The sequence below is a fragment of the Salmo salar genome, chromosome 20, assembly GCF_965601325.2.
Source record: "Salmo salar chromosome 20, fSalSal1, whole genome shotgun sequence".
NCBI lineage: Eukaryota > Metazoa > Chordata > Actinopteri > Salmoniformes > Salmonidae > Salmo > Salmo salar.
Genome location: NC_138310.1, coordinates 71,448,721 through 71,464,799, shown reverse-complemented (window position 1 = coordinate 71,464,799; position 16,079 = coordinate 71,448,721). Strand labels below are relative to the sequence as shown.

At 45.2% G+C, this 16,079-nt stretch overlaps 1 protein-coding gene across 1 annotated transcript in view; it reads left to right on the top strand.

Moving 5' to 3' along the window:
* LOC106581270 (serine/threonine-protein kinase NLK) overlaps positions 1-16,079 on the top strand; it is a 236,084-nt gene that overhangs the window by 202,008 nt on the left and 17,997 nt on the right. The gene's annotated exons all lie outside the window — the stretch shown is intronic.

The following is a 16,079-nucleotide window of genomic DNA, read 5'->3' as shown; positions in this document are numbered from 1 at the left end:
TCAGACACATTAGTGATGAGTGGTCCTCTTGGACAGCAAGATGGTGTCTTAGTGTTGTTGATGTTGTTTGTTTCATTGACTTTTGAGCCATCTCAAGCCAGAAGGGATCCTACTTCCTGTCACCAGTGTGGTCCCAGGACACATCGTGCCATCGTGGGGGTGAGGGGGGAGGCAGGGGGGCTTGATGGTGGTCTGAAAAAAAGTATGACACTCGCAGAAATGCAGTGGTAGGAAATATACATTTGGGGTTAATCTTTTCATCACAAAACTGACTGATATTGCCAACTGCATTTCATTGGCAAGATTAGAAAACTTAGGCATGACATGCCAGCAACACACGCTGACACTACACATCCAAGTATTTTTTATTTATTATTATATATAAATCACTTATCTTTGAAGATCTTCATCTTGTTGCAATCACAAGGGTCCCAGCTACATAACAAATGGTATTTTTGTTCGAGAAAGTCCTTCTTTATATCCCAAAAAAGTCGATCATTGGCCCCCTGGCATCAGACTCAGTTCCCTCGTTCAAAATGCATACAAATGAATCCTGTAAGTTACCAATAAACTTCTTCCAAACATATCAAACAACATTCCTAATTAATCCTCAGGTACCCTAATATGTAAATAAACTATAAAATTGAAGACGGAGAATACCAGAGACCATTACCGGAGATAAATAACGAAGTACGTGCACTCACCGGAACGCGCAACAAACACTACAGCCAAAATGGAAGCCACTTACTAAAACTACAAATTCTAGCTTATTTTTCAAAAGACAAGCCTGAAACTCTTTCTAAAGACTGTTGACATCTAGTGGAAGCCCTAGGAACTGCAATCTGGGAGGTCTTCCTTTTATATTCCTATTGACAACCATAGTAATCAAGGGTGAGCTGAATTATTTTTTCTGGATGGATTGTCCTCAGGTTTCCACATGTCATATCAGTTCTGTTATACTCACAGACATTATTCTAACAGTTTTGGAAACTTTAGAGGGTTTGCTATCCAATACTACCAATTATATGCATATCCTAGCTTCTGGGCCTGAGTAACAGGCAGTTTACTTTGGGCACTTCATTCATCTAAACTTCCGAATACTGCCCCCTAGCCTGAAAAAGTTAAGAACAAATTCTTATTTTCAATGACGACCTAGGAACAGTGGGTTAACTACCTTGTTCAGGGGCAGAACTATAGATTTTTACCTCAGGGATTCGATCTTGCAACCATTCGGTTACTAGTCCAATGTTCTAACCAATAGGCTACCTGCCGCTCACTAGTATATCCAGTATTTCTGACCAAATTATGAAAGACAATTATTGTAATTTTGAATTCTGTAAATTGAGTGTGGAATAGGTGAATAATGATTGTTGTCTATCAACAATGACAAGCCACTGGGGTCTGACAACTTGGATTGAAAATGACTGAGGATAATAGCAGACGATATTGCCACTCTTATTTGCCATATTTTAAATTTAAGCCTACTAGAAAGTGTGTGCCCTCAGGCCTGGAAAAAAGCTAAAGTAATTCCGCGACCTAAGAATAGCAAAGCCCCCTTTACTGGCTCAAATAGCCGACCAATCGGCCTGTTACCAACCCTTAGTGAACTTTTGGAAAAAATGGTGTTTGACCAGACACAATGCTATTTTACAGTAAACAAATTGACAACAGACTTCCAGCATGCTTATAGGGAAGGACATTCGACAAGCACAGCACTTACACAAATGACTGATGATTGGCTGACAGAAATTGTTAATAAAAAGATTGTAGGGGCTGTTTTGTTAGACTTCCATTCGGCTTTTGATATTATCAATCATAGTCTTCTGCTGGAAAAACACGTGTTATGGCTTTACACCGCTTTTGTGGATAAAGAGTTACTTCCAACACAATCCAGGTAGAATCAGGAATACCCCAGGGCAGCTGTCTAGGCCCCTTACTTTTTTCAATCTTTACTAAAGACATGCCACTGTGTCTATGTATGCGGATGACTCAACACTATACACATCAGCTACTACAGAGACTGAAATGACTGCAACACTTAACAAAGAGCTGCAGTTAGTTTCAGAGTGGGTGGCAGGGAATAAGTTATTCCAAGGTATTTCTAAAACTAAAAGCATTGTATTTGGGACAAATCATTCAAAAAACCCTAAACCTCAACTAAATCTTGTAATGAATAATGTGGACATTGAGCAAGTTGAGGTGACTAAACTGCTTGTAGTAACCCTGGATTGTAAACTGTCATGGTCAAAGCATATTGATACAACAGAAGCTAAGATGGGGAGAAGTCTGTCCATAATAAAGCGCTACTCTACCTTAACAGCAAGGCAGGTCCTACAAACCTAGTTTTGTCACACCTGGACTACTGTTCAGTCGTGTGGTCAGGTACCCACAAAAAGGGACTTAGGTAAATTGCAATTAGCTCAGAACAGGGAAACACGGCTGGCCCTTGGATATAAACATAGAGCTAACATTAAGAATATGCATGTCAATCTCTCCTAGCTCAAAGTGGAGGAGAGATTGACTTCATCACTACTTGTATTTGTGAGAGGTATTGACATGTTGAATAAACTGAGCTGTCTGTTTGAACTATTGGCGCACAGCTCGGACACCCATGCATAACCCACAAGAAATGCCACAAGAGGTCTCTTCACAGTCCCCAAGTCCAGAATAGACTTTGGGAGGCGCACATTACTACATAAAGCCATGACTACATGGAACTCTATTCCACATCAAGTAACTGATGCAAGCAGTAAAATTAGATTTAAAAAACACCTTATGAAACAGCGAGGACTGTGAAGCAACACAAACATCGGCACAGACACATGCATACTGTCACGACTTCCGCTGAGGTCGGTCCCTCTCCTTGTACGGGCGGCATTTGGCGGTCGACGTCACCGGTCTTCTAGCCATCGCTGATCCATCTTTCATTTTCCATTGGTTTTGTCTTTATTTTCTACACACCTGGTTTTCATTTCCAATTCCATGTTCATGTATTTAACCCTCTGTTTCCCTCATGTTTGTTGTGCGTCATTGTTTCTATGTTCAGTTCGGTTCATGATGGCTGGTTTTTCCATGGGTGCTGTGTTCACCCGTGCGTAAATATTACCGTTGGTTTTTGGTCAAGTGTATTTGTTTACCTTGTGCCTTTGTTTTGAGTAAAGTATGTTGCTCACTCATTCTGCTCTCCTGCGCCTGACTTCATGCACCAGCTACACCCACCTGACACATACACAAACACAATAACATTCGCACTATACACACGTACACATGGATTTTGTATTGTAGATATGTGGTAGGGCTGGAGTAGCGGCCAGAGGGCACACAGTGTGAATGTATTGTAATGTTTATTTTTATAACTGCCTTAATTTTGCTGGAACCCAGGAAGAGTAGCTACTACATTGACAGCAGCTAATGGAGATCCATAATAAATACAAATACAAATCTTACACCCCCAACCCCACCAACCATGCTGATCCTCTACCTGCAGGGTGGCTGTTCATCTTACACCCCCAACCCCACCAACCATGCTGGTCCTCTACCTGCAGGGTGGCTGTTCATCTTACACCCCCAACCCCACCAATCATGCTGGTCCTCTACCTGCAGGGTGGCTGTTCATCTTACACCCCCCCTCCCCTCCAACCATGCTGGTCCTCTACCTGCAGGGTGGCTGTTCATCTTACACCCCCCCTCCCCTCCAACCATGCTGGTCCTCTACCTGCAGGGTGGCTGTTCACCTTACACCCCCCCTCCCCTCCAACCATGCTGGTCCTCTACCTGCAGGGTGGCTGTTCATCTTACACCCCCAACCCCACCAACCATGCTGGTCCTCTACCTGCAGGGTGGCTGTTCATCTTACACCCCCAACCCCACCAACCATGCTGGTCCTCTACCTGCAGGGTGGCTGTTCATCTTACACCCCCACCCCCACCAACCATGCTGGTCCTCTACCTGCAGGGTGGCTGTTCATCTTACACCCCCCCTCCCCTCCAACCATGCTGGTCCTCTACCTGCAGGCTGGCTGTTCACCTTACACCCCCCTCCCCACCAACCATGCTGGTCCACTACCTGCAGGGTGGCTGTTCACCTTACACCCCCCCTCCCCACCAACCATGCTGATCCTCTACCTGCAGGGTGGCTGTTCATCTTACACCCCCCCTCCCCTCCAACCGTGCTGGTCCTCTACCTGCAGGATGGCTGTTCATCTTACACCCCCCCTCCCCTCCAACCATGCTGGTCCTCTACCTGCAGGGTGGCTGTTCACCTTACACCCCCCTCCCCTCCAACCGTGCTGGTCCTCTACCTGCAGGGTGGCTGTTCATCTTACACCCCCCCTCCCCTCCAACCATGCTGGTCCTCTACCTGCAGGGTGGCTGTTCATCTTACACCCCCAACCCCACCAACCATGCTGGTCCTCTACCTGCAGGGTGGCTGTTCATCTTACACCCCCAACCCCACCAACCATGCTGGTCCTCTACCTACAGGGTGGCTGTTCATCTTACACCCCCCCCTCCCCTCCAACCATGCTGGTCCTCTACCTGCAGGGTGGCTGTTCATCTTACACCCCCAACCCCACCAATCATGCTGGTCCTCTACCTGCAGGGTGGCTGTTCATCTTACACCCCCAACCCCACCAACCATGCTGGTCCTCTACCTGCAGGGTGGCTGTTCATCTTACACCCCCAACCCCACCAATCATGCTGGTCCTCTACCTGCAGGGTGGCTGTTCATCTTACACCCCCAACCCCACCAACCATGCTGGTCCTCTACCTGCAGGGTGGCCGTTCATCTTACACCCCCAACCCCACCAACCATGCTGGTCCTCTACCTACAGGGTGGCTGTTCATCTTACACCCCCCCCCCTCCCCTCCAACCATGCTGGTCCTCTACCTGCAGGGTGGCTGTTCATCTTACACCCCCAACCCCACCAATCATGCTGGTCCTCTACCTGCAGGGTGGCTGTTCATCTTACACCCCCCCTCCCCTCCAACCATGCTGGTCCTCTACCTGCAGGGTGGCTGTTCATCTTACACCCCCCCTCCCCTCCAACCATGCTGGTCCTCTACCTGCAGGGTGGCTGTTCACCTTACACCCCCCCTCCCCTCCAACCATGCTGGTCCTCTACCTGCAGGGTGGCTGTTCACCTTACACCCCCCCTCCCCTCCAACCATGCTGGTCCTCTACCTGTAGGGTGGCTGTTCATCTTACACCCCCCCTCCCCTCCAACCATGCTGGTCCTCTACCTGTAGGGTGGCTGTTCATCTTACACCCCCAACCCCACCAACCATGCTGGTCCTCTACCTGCAGGGTGGCTGTTCATCTTACACCCCCCCTCCCCTCCAACCGTGCTGGTCCTCTACCTGCAGGGTGGCTGTTCAGCTTACACCCCCCCCCCCTCCAACCATGCTGGTCCTCTACCTGCAGGGTGGCTGTTCATCTTACACCCCCAACCCCACCAACCATGCTGGTCCTCTACCTGCAGGGTGGCTGTTCATCTTACACCCCCCCCTCCCCTCCAACCATGCTGGTCCTCTACCTGCAGGGTGGCTGTTCATCTTACACCCCCTCTCCCCTCCAACCGTGCTGGTCCTCTACCTGCAGGGTGGCTGTTCACCTTACACCCCCCTCCCCTCTAACCATTAGCGCTGGGAATTGCCAGAGCACTCACGACCAGCAATGCTCCACCTGCAGGGTGGCTATTCATTGACCAATTGCATCTATCTGTGGATGGGTATTCACACGTTGACCACATTCAGTACATACAATCTCTTCAAATGCCCTGATTTTAGCTGTTCCTTCAGATGCAAGATCAAAGATTACAAGATGCAGCCAGAGGTCAACACACACTTGGAAGTTATTTGGAGAGTTGGGGGAGCTGCTTATTCATGTGAGAGGACAAGGTCTTTGTGAAGGTGGGGAGAATGAAGCATCACAGAGAGCCCCTGCCCTCCTATCATCCCCCTTTCATTTCCCTCTGGGAGGGGGTGAAGGACCTGCGAGAGGAGGATAAGAGGGAGGTTAGGGCACAGGAGAGAGGAGAGGGTGAGAGGAGAGCTTGACCAAAGAGCCCCAAAGCTTGGAAGAGGGGAGAAGGGGTTCATTTTTACACAATGTGGGTCTGGGGTGTTGGAGCTTGGGACGGAAGGAGGGAGAAAAGATAGGAGGGAAACATGGAGAGAGGAGGAGGGTAGGCAGACTGAGTGCAGCTTTTAAAGACAAGGTTTACATGGACCTCAGTACATCTGCTTATTCTCACAAACGGCGAGAACGTCCACAGAGGAGTACAGGCACTTGGGCTGCTTCTCACTAACCTAATGTAGCTTCCTCTTCTCTCCTCTCCTTCTCACTAACCCATGTATTTTCAAACTGGGGGATACGCGGAATGCCGTCAGGGGTACGCCAAATAAAAATTTGATTTATTTTATTTATTTTTTACATTTTATTTTCTTTACATTTTCAAACCTTCCATTTATATTTTCCAACGGGGCTATACATTTGGGTGAGTTTTTTTTCTTCGCCTGAGTAGCATCGTTTCACTGCCAAAAATTAACATTAAACCATCTAGTGTTCAGCGAAATAACAACACAATGTCAAATACAGGTAGCCTAGTCAAATAATGAACATCCAATCACATTAACCGTTACTCTCTTGCGGGAATTCCACTAACGGTCCGTATGTAGCCAAACATAGCTTCTGCTCATGTTGGTATCTGTACTGATGGCGCAAAAGCCATGACAGGGAGACATAGTGGAGTGGTAACGCTCGTTCAAGCAGTTGCTCCTGACGCCACAGTTGCTCCTGGTACACTGCAGCATCCACCGAGAGGCTCTTGCTGCCAAGGGAATGCCTGACAGCTTGAAAGACGTTTTGGACACTACAGTGAAAATGATTAACTTTGTTAAAGCAAGGCCCCTGAACTCTCGTGTATTTTCTGCACTATGCAATGATATGAGCAGCGACCATGTAATGCTTTTACAGCATACAGAAGTGCGCTGGTTATCAAGGGGCAAAGTATTGACCCGTTTTTTTTTTTAAATTGATAGACGAGCTTAAAGTTTTCATTACTCACCATAATTTTAATGAATATCTGAATCTAGGATTACAGGGACTCTCCGCAACTATATTAAATTGGTGGGACAAAATTGAGGCTATGATTAAGAAGTTGGAGCTTTTCTCTGTCTGCATTAACCTCTATGGGCTAGGTGGGACGCTTGCGTCGCACCTACTCAACAGCCAGTTGAATCCTGTGGCGCGTTATTCAAATCCTTAGATATGCTATTACTTCAATTTTTCAAAAATATGACTATTTTACACCATTTTAAAGACAAGACTCTCCTTAATCTAACCACACTGTCCGATTTCAAAAAGGCTTTACAACGAAAGCAAAACTTTAGATTATGTCAGCAGAGTACCAAGCCAGAAATAATCAGACACCCATTTTTCAAGCTAGCATATAATGTCACATAAACCCAAACCACAGCTAAATGTAGCACTAACCTTTGATGATCTTCATCAGATGACAACCCTAGGACATTATGTTATACAATACATGCATGTTTTGTTCAATCAAGTTCATATTTATATCAAAAACCAGCTTTTTACATTAGCATGTGACTAGCATGTGACTAGCATTCCCACCGAACACTGCCGGTGAATTTACTAAATTACTCACGATAAAGGTTCACAAAAAGCATAACAATTATTTTAAGAATTATAGATACAGAACTCCTCTATGCACTCGATATGTCCGATTTTAAAATAGCTTTTCGGTGAAAGCACATTTTGCAATATTCTCAGTAGATAGCCCGGCATCACAGGGCTAGCTATTTAGACACCCAGCAGGTTTAGCACTCATCAAAGTCAGATTTACTATAAGAAAAATGTTCTTACCTTTGTTGTCTTCGTCAGAATGCACTCCCAGGACTTCTACTTCAATAACAAATGTTGGTTTGGTCCAAAATAATCCATCGTTATATCCAAACAGCGGCGTTTTGTTTGTGCGTTCTAGACACTATCCTAAAGGCTAAATAAGGGTGACGAGCATGGCGCAATTCGTGACAAAAGAATTCTAAATATTCCATTACCGTACTTCGAAGCATGTCAACCGCTGTTTAAAATCTATTTTTATGCAATTTTTCTCATAAAAAAGCGATAATATTCCGACCGGGAATCTGCGTTTAGATAAACAGACAAAGGAAAAGAAACCATTCGGTCGAAGCGGGCACGCGCCTAAGCCCATAGTACTCTGAGTGGCCACTTGCCAAAAGCGATAAAGTGTTTCAGCCAGAGCCTGCCTTGATATCGTTCAACGTTTTCCCGGGCTCTGAGACCCTATGGAAGACGTAGGAAGTGTCACGTTATTGCACAGATCCTGAGTCTTCAATAAAAAGAGCCAAGATGAAACACTACTTCTCAGACAGGCCACTTCCTGCTTGAAATCTTCTCAGGTTTTGGCCTGCCATAGGAGTTCTGTTATACTCACAGACACCATTCAAACAGTTTTAGAAACTTTAGGGTGTTTTCTATCCAAAGTCAATAATTATATGCATATTCTAGTTACTGGGCAGGAGTAGTAACCAGATTAAATCGGGTACGTTTTTTATCCAGCCGTGCAAATACTGCCCCCTATCCCCAACAGGTTAACAAGGACAACACACAGGTCTTTCCATCACTGTATGATTTTAGTGTGCAAATGAACTCAAGCTTACGGACAATGTCAAATGTGATATAGCGAAGCACCTGAGTGAGTTGGGTGCGCAATTACACAGGTACTTTCCCGAAACGGATGACACAACAACTGGATTCGTTATCCCTGCCTCCAGTCCACTTACCGATATCTGAACAAGAGAGCCTCATCGAAATTGCAACAAGCAGTTCTGTGAAAATGTAATTTAATCAGAAGCCACTGACAGATTTCTGGAATGGGCTGTGCTCAGAGTATCCTGCCTTGGCAAATTGCGCTGTTAAGACACCCTTTGCAAAAACGTACCAATGTGAGAGTTGATTCTCGGCCCTCACTAGCATGAAAACTAAATACAGGCACAGACTGTGTGTGGGAAATGATTTAAGACTGAGACTCTCTCTAATACAACCCAACATTGCAGGGTTATGTGCATCCTTTCAAGCACACCCTTCTCATTAACCTATGGTGAGTTATTCACTATTTTTGATGAACAAATAAGGTTTAATATGTAAGATAGCTATATAAAGAGCAAAGTTACTTCCCACGAGCCGGGTTTAAACAAAAACACTCATTCTTATGTTTAATAAATATATTGTATAGTGTGTGTGGCAGGCTTACAGTGATGGCTTAAACAACATTTGAGAGTGCGCTGACCCTGGTACTAGAGGTTGGAGGTTGAAGGGGTACGGGACTATAAAAACCACTGCACTAACCTAATGTAGCTTCCTCTCCTTCTCACTACTCTGAAGTAGCTCTCTCCTCTCCTTCTCACTACTCTAATGTAGCTCTCTCCTCTCCTTCTCACTACTCTAATGTAGCTTCCTCTCCTTGTCACTACTCTAATCTAGCTTCCTCTCCTCTCCTTCTCACTACTCTAATGTAGCTCTCTCCTCTCCTTGTCACTACTCTGATGTAGCTCTCTCCTCACCTTCTCACTACTCTGATGTAGCTTCCTCTCCCTCTCACTACTCTAATGTAGCTTCCTCTCCTTCTCACTACTCTAATGTAGCTTCCTCTCCTCTCCTTCTCACTACTCTAATGTAGCTTCCTCTCCTCTCCCTCTCACTACTCTAATGTAGCTTCCTCTCCTCTCCTTCTCACTACTCTGATGTAGCTTCCTCTCCTTCTCACTACTCTGTAGCTTCCTCTCCTCTCCTTCTCACTACTCTGATGTAGCTCTCTCCTCTCCTTGTCACTACTCTAATGTAGCTTCCTCTCCTTGTCACTACTCTAATGTAGCTTCCTCTCCTCTCCTTGTCACTACTCTAATGTAGCTCTCTCCTCTCCTTGTCACTACTCTAATGTAGCTCTCTCCTCTCCTTCTCACTACTCTGATGTAGCTCTCTCCTCTCCTTGTCACTACTCTAATGTAGCTTCCTCTCCTTGTCACTACTGTCGTGACGTTGTATTAGTTAATGTGACGACTGTTGCTCATCGAATGATTAACGGTTTATAATTGCGTGATTAAATTAATTAAGCAATGAATCAAGCAATTATTAACTCATTAACCTGGGGCACCATGGGAAAATTATTTTGACTGCGTTTCTATTTCCCAAATTAACTCAAAGGATATCAGAATATCGATTTTACAACAGTCGCTAAATTAATCAACCTCTTGTCTCATGTCTGAACGTCGCATAATCCGGGAATCTGCACGAACCCGGGCTACACCAATGAGTTTACCACACCAATCTTAGTTGATTATTTATTTACTAGCAAGCTAAAATGATGATAAAAATACACATACACAAAACACAGTCTAGGCTATTGATTAGGACTTAGTATAACGGGCCAACACACTATGGCGCGTGTTACCCAAAATGGGGATTTAAGAGAGAGAAACAAAGAAAGTACACGAGAGAAATATACATTTGGGTTCATTTGTCAGCCATGCTTATTTAAACCTAGCCTTGCCCCGAACTGCCGCTCTTATGGGTCAGAATATAATGATGTAATTACGTGTTGGAGGTCTCAGGTGGGAAGCTCCGCGTGGGTCGTTTAGGCTTCTCAATGACGCACTTCTCCGGCGCAACTCTCTGGTTGTACTCACGATGTCAGTGTCCTTCTTGGCTTAGTGGTCTGATTCCTCGCCCTTGATCTGAAAGGGGTCTTCTGAGGACAGACAGCTCTGTAGCTCAGAGCTCACAGCTTAGGGCTCGAACGGTGTAGATACCACGATTCAATGGAGAGTGGAGGCTAGGTGGTTCGGCTTGAATTCACCCGCTTAGACACAGCTACTCGTCCGTAGCTCGTGTAGAAAAAGATTTCTTTGTCTTCAACCTTGTGTTTCGTTTTGGGGTTCGTTGACTTTGTTAGACCTTCGCTGCAGCTTGGGGTCACTTAGTCTCATATGTTAATTCTTCACTCTCCTGTCTTATACCCTCGGGTCAGAAGTGGGCGTAACCGCCTTTAGGGCAATTCTCTGGGCGTACCAAGTTAAGGGACAAGGCCTAGATTTGACTAAAATCCAATTTTAGACACTAACTTCACATTTCATCCTTACCAAAACATTCTCTTTGATTTGGATTTTTTCCACACAACGTACAATGTATAAACATCAGGCATATACTGGGAAAACTCTTAAAGGTACAATGTTTTCATAATAACGTCATCTCTTAACCTTTAATAACAATACAAAAGTTACATACATTTTCATGTTCCACCTCTCGTCATGACCACCATAGTGGCTGACGGAAACCATTGTTCCAAAGTCCCTTTATTGCATGTTTAATGTTCTGAGGCCAGTTCTCCATTGTGAGGACAAAGGAATTTCTCTGTGGCCTAAGGTTTATTATGGGCGTAAGGGGTCATAAAACCCCCACATCTTCAGACCCCTAGATCTCTCCTCCTCTGTTGGGGTTTTGGGAGATAATCTGTAGGGTGGTGGTCTCCTGTACCCTGACCTGATCAGGACAGTCATGACACTACTCTAATGTAGCTTCCTCTCCTCTCCTTGTCACTACTCTGATGTAGCTTCCTCTCCTCTCCTTGTCACTACTCTGATGTAGCTCTCTCCTCTCCTTATCACTACTCTAATGTAGCTTCCTCTCCTCTCCTTGACACTACTCTGATGTAGCTTCCTCTCCTCTCCTTGACACTACTCTGATGTAGCTTCCTCTCCTCTCCTTGTCACTACTCTGATGTAGCTTCCTCTCCTCTCCTTCTCACTACTCTAATGTAGCTTCCTCTCCTCTCCTTGTCACTACTCTAATGTAGCTTCCTCTCCTCTCCTTGTCACTACTCTAATGTAGCTTCCTCTCCCTCTCACTACTCTAATGTAGCTTCCTCTCCCTCTCACTACTCTAATGTCGCTTCCTCTCCTCTCCTTGTCACTACTCTAATGTAGCTTCCTCTCCTCTCCCTCTCACTACTCTAATGTAGCTTCCTCTCCTCTCCTTGTCACTACTCTAATGTAGCTTCCTCTCCCTCTAACTACTCTAATGTAGCTTCCTCTCCTCTCCTTGTCACTACTCTAATGTAGCTCTCTCCTCTCCTTCTCACTACTCTAATGTAGCTTCCTCTCCTCTCCTTGTCACTACTCTGATGTAGCTTCCTCTCCTCTCCTTGTCACTACTCTGATGTAGCTTCCTCTCCTCTCCTTGACACTACTCTAATGTAGCTTCCTCTCCTCTCCTTGTCACTATTCTAATGTAGCTTCCTCTCCCTCTCACTACTCTAATGTAGCTTCCTCACCTCTCCCTCTCACTACTCTAATGTAGCTTCCTCTCCTCTTCTTCTCACTACTCTAATGTAGCTTCCTCTCCCTCTAACTACTCTAATGTAGCTTCCTCTCCTCTCCTTGTCACTACTCTAATGTAGGTTCCTCTCCTCTCCTTCTCACTACTCTAATGTCGCTTCCTCTCCTCTCCTTCTCATCCGTAGCACGCGCTCCAGCAGGTATATCTCACTGGTCATGCCCAAAGCCAACACCTCCTTTGGCCGCCTTTCCTTCCAGTTACATTTCCCTCACTAAATTTAAACATCAGCTATCTGAGCAGCTAACCGATCGCTGCAGCTGTACATAGTCCATCTGTAAATAGCCCACCCAATCTACCTACCTCATCCCCATATTGTTTTTATTTACTTTGCTGCTCTTTTGCACACCAGTATCACTACTTACACACCATCATCTGCTCATCATCATCTGCTCATCTATCACTCGTGTTAATCTGCTAAATTGTAATTACTTTGCTACTATGGCCTATTTATTGCCTTACCTCCTCATGCCATTTGCACACACTGTATATAGACTTTCTTTTTTTCTATTGTGTTACTGACTGTACACTTGTTGTTTCTGTCGCACTGCTTTGCTTTATCTTGGCCAGGTCACAGTTGTAAATGAGAACTTGTTCTCAACCAGCTTACCAGGTTAAATAAAGGTGAAATATATATATTTTTTAACTCTAATGTAGATCCTCTCCTCTCCTTCTCACAACTCAAATGTAGCTCTCTCCTCTCCTTCTCACTACTCTAATGTAGCTTCCTCTCCTTCTCACTACTCTAATGGAGCTTCCTCTCCTGTCCTCAACTGATCTCTTTCATCTGTATTGGTGTGAGAGAACAGGACAGGCGAGAGCAAATTCCAGGTAGTTATCCACCATATCACTTTAGAGCAAGCTGCAGATGAGGGAGAGAGGAAACGAGAAGAGGACACCACTTCAGAGTCCTGTGATGCACCCTGACTCATCCAGGAAAAGACGGCAATAACTGGTCCAGCCATATGAGATGTATAGTGAACTTGAATGAATGCGGACCTTAGATTCTTTACTAATGATTGTTCTCGTATAGTCTAATAAAATAACCATGTTTTGAGGGGAAATAGAACACATCAGGGTGCTTGTTCTCTCTGTGCTTCTTAAATAAATCAATGTGAGAATGGCTAGTGAAATGAAAGCTATTGGTCTCTACTGTAGCCAGCGTTCGGAAGCTAGCCCCCACCTACCCTGCTATGGAGGCTTAGGCAGGTCAATACCCCAAGCCAAATGAGTTTAGAAATCAGAGAAGGGCTTGAAAGCTGCTAAGCACCCCCTCTCTCCACACGCACGCACACACTCTGTGTATGCATCACTCCCTATCTTTCACTCTCTCTCTCACACACAAACACACACGCACGCACACCTCAACCACTTTGCTCTACCCTCGAACCACGGCGAAGCTAAGTGCAGCCTTTTCTGCCGAAACAGGAAGCCTCACTGCCAATCTGTTGTCACCTGAGCTGTCTGTCTGGGTAGAGTAGTTACCAGAGGCTGCTACTCGTACGCTTCACTATGCTGCTGGAGCACACATCACTTAGCCTCACACACACACAATCCAAATAAACCTGTCTTCCCCTTCTTCCACATCTTTGTACAGAACAGTCTGACATGGCGTTGACACGCTAGTTGTGTTGGAACTCTCGTCTCTGCTAGTTTGTTCTAGTAATTACCTGCATGTTCATTGGCTCATCCTTCACCAGTCTTACCTCCTCTTAGCTCCAGGAGGCTACTGTAGCTAGTTAGCATTAGTAGCGGTTTTGCATGAGTAAACACATCTACTTGTCCACACCACCATAAATCCCCCAGGTGCAACTCTTCCTTTCACAGTGCCCTGTTGTACCTGGCGCTGAGGCTGTGTCCTGGGTAGGCTTTGTTATTGTCTGGCAGAGTGATGTACAGCTTGTTTGTCTTACTCTGGGCGGGGGGGATGAGGGTGGAGAGAGATGGATGATGTTGGAGGGTGGGGGTGGGAGAGGCAGGCAGCTCGCCCCGGTTGGCCCCGGTGTAAGGCCTAACTCGGCAGGGTTAGGTCAGACCTGATGTTCCCTTTTATTTTAATAATAATACTAATAATTATATACATTATTTGTAAAGCACATTTCATACAATGTTTTGCAGCCCAAAGTGCATGTCGAGACGGAAACAAATATTTGTATCTTAGAAGAATGTCACATGTAGGGCTGTGGCGTTCATTACATTTCATCAGCCGGTGATTGTCAAGCAAATAACTGCCGGTCTCAATGTAATTAACCGTTAATTAACATAAAGACATTTAGCATCTCCTGGCTTCCACACACAGCCTACAAGCCACTGATGCAGACCTTTGGAACATCTACATTTTAAAAAGTCTAATAAATCCTTTTAATACAGCCTACATCACAATAAATCCATTATTTTAGACGGGTCTGAAGAAACATGATATGATGAAAATGTAGTCTATTTCAGAAGAACAGAATAGCATACTCTGACATTATGTTAGGCTCTGATCTGGCTATGCCATATGGCTGTGGGCTACACTAGTTCATTTAGCAAGAAAGATTTGCTTAGAATTCTGTGGCATTATTTAATAGTATGAAGAATACAATTGAACATAGCTGAATAAGATAGAAAGGATATAGAGCGGTTAATAAAGACATAGTTCCTCCTATATGCTTCAATTGGAGTTATTTATGCAGCTTTACTTGTGATACAAACTTTATTTATACGTTCTGCATGATGTGACTCTAATGAGGATTTTAAAAAAAGTCACATAAAAGACAGATGCTGGCACTAAGACCGCACTCAGTCAGCATTATAAGGAAATAAGCAAACAGGAAACCACTCACTCACAGGCGGCGCTCCTAGTGGCCGGAGACTTTAATGCAGGGAAACTCAAATCAGTTCTACCAAATTTCTATCAACATGTTAAATGTGCAACCAGAGGGCAAAAAATTCTAGATCACCTGTACTCCACACAGAGACGCGTAGAAAGCTCTCCCTCCATTTGGTAAATCCGACCACAACTCTATCCTCCTGATTCCTGCTTACAAGCAAAAATTAAAGCAAGAAGCACCAGTGACTCGGTCTATAAAAAAGTGGTCAGATGAAGCAGATGCTAAACTACAGGACTGTTTTGCTATCACAGACTGGAACATGTTCCGGGATTCTTCCGATGGCATTGAGGAGTACACCACATCAGTCACTGGCTTTATCAATAAGTGCATCGAGGACGTCGTCCCCACAGTGACTGTACGTACATACCCCAACCAGAAGCCATGGATTACAGGCAACATTCGCACTGAGCTAAAGGGTAGAGCTGCCGCTTTCAAGGTGCGGGACACTAACCCAGAAGCTTACAAGAAATCCTGCTATGCCCTGCGACGAACGATCAAACAGGCAAAGCGTCAATACAGGGCTAAGATTGAATCATACTACACCGGCTCCGACACTCATCTTATGTGGCAGGGCTTGCAAACTATTACAGACTACAAAGAGAAGCACAGCCACGAGCTGCCCAGTGACACGCGCCTACCAGACGAGCTAAATCACTTCTATGCTCGCTTCGAGGCAAGCAACACTGAAGCATGCATGAGAGCATCAGCTGTTCCAGACGACCGTGTGATCACGCTGTCCGTAGCCGACGTGAGTAAGACCTTTAAACAGGT